The sequence below is a fragment of the Ursus maritimus genome, unplaced genomic scaffold (genome assembly GCF_017311325.1).
Source record: "Ursus maritimus isolate PB19 unplaced genomic scaffold, ASM1731132v1 scaffold_27, whole genome shotgun sequence".
NCBI classification, from domain to species: Eukaryota; Metazoa; Chordata; class Mammalia; order Carnivora; family Ursidae; genus Ursus; species Ursus maritimus.
Window position 1 is genome coordinate 29184535 of NW_024425230.1, and position 6612 is coordinate 29191146.

A 6612-nucleotide genomic window follows, 5' to 3' on the forward strand; every position below is an offset into this window, starting at 1 on the left:
TCCAGCAGGAGTAGTAACCAGTCTACAAGAATGAAGGGTTCATGATTTGTCTGGAACTGGGAGTTACCAGCATTGGCCTTCAAAGGCCTATTGGGCATTGCAGTTTTCTTGGGTAGATAGGAAAGCTCTGTGTGTGTCTACTGGCTCCCTCAAACTTAGCTTGCCTACTCCTCGTCAGCTGCCAAGGGACCCTGGAGCTTAAGCACTCCTCTGGGTTGACTGTATGTTTTGAGAAAAACAAATATGAGAAGAAGGGAAGTCTTTTTTGTAGAAAGGCAGACTGGGTAGTGAAAATGGGGAAGCTCTGGACTAAATTCTGGCTCAACCACTTGTATACTCTGTGGTCTTGGGCAACCTCTTTAGGCGTCAGTTTCCTCATCTATAAAATGGGAACCAAAGTGACTATCTTAATATGGTTGTAAGGATTCACTGAGATAATGCTTATAAAGCACTCAGCGCAGTGTCTGGCACAAAGTAAGTATTCAAAAACTGGTAGCTTTTGTTGTTATTATTATTGACTGGCCTGCTTTCCAAAGTAAGGCACAAAGGTAGATTCTGGGAACTCCAGAAAGAGGTGTTTGATTTCCACATTCAATTATTTTATTTTATTTTATTCTTAAAGTTTTATTTATTTATTTGAGAGAGAGCACAAGCAGGGGGAGCAACTGAGGGAGAGGGAAAAACAGGCTCCCTGAGCAGTGAGCCTAACGTGAGGCTCGATCCCAGGACCCTGGGATCATGACCTGAGCTGAGGACAGACGCTTTAACTGACTGAGCCACCCAGGTGCCCCTTGACAATTTTAGAAGCAATATTAAAGTACATATTAAGCATTTGGAAAATAGTGACATTTACTTCTGTATCTGGCAATATGCAGAATAGTTGAATAGTGAACTCTTTCCCTAAAAATGCTGAATATAAAAACCATGTATGTTAAAGCGCAGATGAACTGGTGTTAAGTAAGAGAATCAGTCAGAAGCCAGAATAACAGGACAACATGATCCCGCCAGGGGTAGGCCTACACTGGAGCCTGTGCTCCCTGCGCTCCTGGGTTGTAAATGGTGCCCCCTTAGCACTATTTCTGTCCTTTTGGCCCCGACTCTGATTCTGCCCACTGCAGAGGCGACCACTGTCGTATAGGTTTTGACCAGTCTCATGCAGGTGCCACCTCACCTCGGGCACTTGTGTTCTACTTCTCACTTCTTGCCTGCGTCTGACTCCACAGGGTAGGGTTCCCTTGAGGATCTGTTGGGCTTTCACACATGTACAACTGGGGAAGTTAATTTCTATAGGACCGCTCAGATCAATGGGTGACAAAAACAAATAATAAGTGTTTCTCCCTTTAGCCCCCATTTCAGAAGGCTCCTCAGAAGATCATGTGACCATCAAGAACTATCAGAGGTCCCCTTGATAAGGTGACCTTGTGCTGGTTTCTCTTCTTTCTTTGTTCCACTCTCCCCATCCCGCACTCCTGCTCCCTGGGATCACTTCCTACAGTAACTACATGCAAGCCTTTATCTGGAGCTCTGATTTTAGGAGAGCCAGACAAAGAAAGAGAAAATAAAGCTTTAGGTTGGGGGTCATCAAAGAACCCTTCCCTACCCCAAATTTTAGCCTTCTCAAAAGTCAGCGCTCTAGGGGAGAAACAGGGGAAAAAATCACCCACAGAAGGCTTTCCCATAACCACTTAGCTCTGGGTAGAGTAGGAACACAGGGAATAAAAGAAGTCTGCTAGGATTCCTGACACAAGCGAACACTCACGCAGAAGGAAGCCCCAGATCATATTCCCTATATGACTAGATAAACCCCAAGCCAAAAATTTACTTAAAAGTAGTTCTGAGGGATGCCTGGGTGGCTCACATGGTTAAGCATCTGCCTTCGGCTCAGGTCATGATCCCAGAGACGGGGGTGGGGTGTTGGTGGTGGGGGGTGTTCAAGCCATGCCTCAGGCTCCCTCCTCAAGGAGGGGCCTGTTTCTCCCTCTGACCCTCACTCTGCTGTCATCCTCTCTACCACTCTCTCTCTCAAATAAATAAATAAAATCTTAAAAAAAAAAAAAGTTGTTCTGAGTTGGAAGTACCCCTAGGTGACTGGCAGAAGCAAAAAAATCCTCTCTGGAATAACAGATTTTTAAACACAATCTCAAAGAATTCCAAGGAACATCAGCTCAAAGTAAAAAATCAATAAACTCATGAAGAAACAAACCACAGGATCATGAATTAGCAGAAACAACACATAGCATGGTGAAATCTACAAATGATGCATAAAATGGAATAGGAACCAAAATAGAAAAAAGTACTTTAATATGTTTAAAGAAGTTTTAAAAAGATATTGAAACATGATGACAGAATAATAAACAAAATTAACTAGACATATTTGAATATGAACCAAATAAAGCCTCTAGAAATGAAAACTATAATAATTCAAATTAAAAATCTCAAAGGACAAGATCAAAGGCAGAGTAGGCAAAGTCAAAGAGAGAATTACTAAACTGAAATATAAAGCCTAAAAAATTACCAAGAATTCAATAATGAATGATAAAAATATGAAATGCAAAAAAGAAGTTAAGAGGAATAGAAGAGATTCAACATTTATTCATGATAAAAAATCTCAGCAAACTAAAACTTAAAAGGAACTTCCTCAACTCAATGAAAGATACCCACTAAGAACCTACATCTACTGTCATATTTTATGGTGAAATGCTGAATGCATTTCTCTCTAAGTTCGAGAACAAGCGAGGACGTACCCTCTTAGCGCTCCTGCCGAACATTTAAATGGATGTCCTAAATAGGGTAATAAGTCAAGAAAAAGAAATAAAAGGCATATAAACTGGAAAGGAAGAAATAAAACTGTCTCTGTTAGCAAAGAACATAATTGTCTATGTAGAAAATCACAAATATCTACAAAAAAGCTACTTTAATAAATGAGTTTAGCAAAGTTACAGGATACAAAGTCTACATAGAAAAATAAATTGTATTTACATATTTGCAATGAAAAATTCCACTGGAAATTTTTTTTAAGATTTTACTTATTTATTTGACAGAGAGAGACAGCCAGCGAGAGAGGGAACACAAGCAGGAGGAGTGGGAGAGGAAGAAGCAGCCTCATAGCGGAGGAGCCTGATGTGGGGCTCGATCCCAGAATGCTGGGGATCATGCTTGAGCCGAAGGCAGACACTTAACGACTGCACCACCCAGGCGCCCCTCCACTGGAAATTTTTTAAATGATACCATTACAATTAGCATAAAAAGCACAAAATACTTGGTATAAATTAAGAGAACATATGCAAGCTTGGTATAGTGAAAACAACAAAATAAGAGAAACTAAAGAAGACCTAAATATTTATGGATTGGAAAAAATCAATATTGTTAAGAAGACAATCCTTCCCAACTTAATTTATAGATTTAATGCAATCCCAATTAAAATCCCAACAGTTTTTTTTTCATAGGAATTAACAAGGTGATTTAAGAATATTTATGGAAATACAAAGGAATATTCAGTATACTTTATTTTCAAGATTTACTATAAAGCTATAATACTCAAGACAGTGTAATATTGACATAAGGAAAGATACACATGTCAATGAAATTGTTAAAGTAATTAAACAAGAAGGCCATTAGGCAAAGAAAAAAATCCAAATAAGGCAACTGCTTAAGCCATAACCAATTAAACAATTTCCTTGCTTTGCTTCCACATCTGCTCTATAAAAGCTTTTTCCCATAGCTCCTGCAGGTGGAACGCTCCTGACCACTTTCATTTCCAATGGTCTCTTACATATGCTCCCAGAGAGGGGAAAAATACTGTGCCCACCCTCTCCCATCATTTAAAAAAATCTAAATGTAGCTTTATTCCTGATGGTCAAATTTCAGTGTTCATATTTCCTTCCTTCTATGAGTAAATATATTTATATAATTTGTCCTAAATGCTTAAGATGTTGTTAAACCGTGCCAGGTGTAAATTTCTTTAATTAAAAGTTTTCTACTAAAAAAAAAAAAAGATTTTCTGCTCAAGTAAACTTTTTTTGTTGCTCAAATACACTCTTCCAATATTTAATGCACTTCATCTTTTAACAGATCAGAATTGAGAATCCAGAGTTACACTCATATATGTATGGTCAATTACATTTTGACCAAGGTGCTAAGTCAATTCAATGGACAAATAATATTCTTCTCAGAAAATTGTGCTGGGACAATTGGACATTCATTTAAAAAAAAGAAGAAGAACTTCAACCCATAAATCACACCATATTAAAAAATTACTTTAAATTGGACCATAGACAGAAATATAAAAAACCTAAAACTATAAACCTTCTAAAAGAAAACATAGTAGAAAAATCTTCGAGAACTTGGTCAGGCAAAGCTGTCTTACATACACCAAAAACACAATCTATAAAGAAAAAAAATCAATAAGCCATAATTTATAAAATATTTAAACTTTTCCTCTTCAAAACACACTGTTAAGTAGATAAAAAGGCAAGCCACAGCCTCGAAGAAAGTATTTGCAACACACATATCTGATAAAGTACTAGTATCCAGAATGCCCAAAGAATTCTCAAAAGTCAGTAACAGGAAGGGGGCCTTCTGGCTGCCGTGACATGAAGAGGTTATCAAATACTCTCCCTCTAAAACACGTATAAAACTGGACACATTTTCCAAAAAATAGCCTTTAGAGGATTCTGGAAATTAACCAAAGGCAATCGACAAATTGAGAAGCATTTATTCATGACAACAATGCTAGCACTTTGAAAAAGAACAGTGGAATTTTGCCATCTTCCTTCCTAGGGTTGTTACCCTGCCCCCCAGCTCACTCATTAAGAATGATAATGTTACCAGAGTGGGGATAGTCATGAAAACCAGAAGTATATCCATAAGAGGGAATATATTTGAATTGAAGTAGGTAAAAACTTAAGCCAGCAGCATTGTTATTAAAAGTAGGAAACAAGTGGGAAAAATCGGCAGCTTTGCTTGCCTGCCTGAGGTGAGCAGCCAACCACTGAGAAATTTAACAGGGAGATTCTTGAATATTAAAGACACGCCTGACTGAGAAAGTATATACATTCACAAAGGAGATCTATGAGAGCTCTAGTGAAAAGTAGAAGTAAAGGCAGTCTTGAGAACTGGGTGAACTGTGAATAAACCCCGCAGTCCATACACAGATCACCTGCAAAGGGTGAAAGCTTACGGATTCAAGGAGTTTGAGCACATCCTCTGCCCAAATTCTTGGCTGATCGCTAAGCTATGCAGATGAAGGGCAATCACTAAGAAGCCAGGAGAAGCATGAAAATAAGAAAGAAAGGTGAGGAAAACACCCTAAGCGGAGATGCCAGTGGAGATACACCGCAGGGGAGATCACCTGCAATGTAAGTCCAGGCAAATTACAAACAAAAGCAAAAGCAAAAACAAAAAACTCTTTTAGGAAAAATAAAATCATAACCCAGAGTTTCTATAAATTATTATCAATAAAAAATTATGAGATATACAAAGGAATAAGGAAGTATAATCCACATTCAGGGGGAAAAAAAGGTCAGTAGGAACATACTGATTGGGTCTGGATGTTGGATTTATCAGACAAAACTTCAACGGTGCTTTTACGAATGTGTTCAAAGAATTAAGGAAAATATGATGACAATAATCCAACAAACAAATCCTCAATAGAGAAATGAAACTTTAAAACCTGAAAAAGCTAGAGCTGAGTTCCTAAAAAGGAAAATTCACTATAAAGGCTGAACTGCGGATCTGAGTTAGTAGAAGAAACAGTGGACTTAAAAACAGATAGAAAGAAATGGTCCGATCTGAAGAACAGAAAGAAAGAAGGAGGAAAATTGAAACTCTGTATGTGTCCAACACTAATGCCTCATTCTCCTACCTTCCAGCACCGGCAATCACCATTCCACTCTTTGTCTCTATAAATTTGACTACTCTATACTCATATAACTGACATCGTATGATATTTGTCCTTTTGTGACTGGCTTACTTCATTTAACATCCTTAAGAAGAATAAAATTGTATAAAACAATAATTATGACATGTATTGTTAAGTTTATTGTATATATTTATATATACAATCTATATATTTATGTATAATTTATTAAATTTATTAAATACATATAATATACGTATTATATATATCCCCCAAAGAGGGGAGAGGAAATGGAGTTGTATTAGAGGAAAGTCACTATATAAGTCAGCACAGAAATAGATACTGATAAATTAAGATTTTAACCCTTAAGAAACTACTAAGAAAATAACTTTTAAAAATATGGTTTAAAAAATCAACAGAGGAATTAGGATAGTACACTAAAATTATTTGTTTAACATCAGTGAAGGCAATGAAGAAAGAGCAGAGAACAAAAAAAGACATCAGACATAAGACAATAACAAAATGGATCAACATAAATCAAATCACACCAATACTTACATTAAATGTGAATGCTTTAAACACTCCAAAGAAAAGACAGAGATTGTCAGAATGGATCCAACTATATGCTGTCTACAAGGGGCACATTTTTAATTCAATAACTAGGTTGAAAGTAAAAAGGATGGAAAAAGATATGTCATGTAAACAGTAACCATAAAAGAGTGGGAGTATTTATATTAATATCAAACAAAATTAGA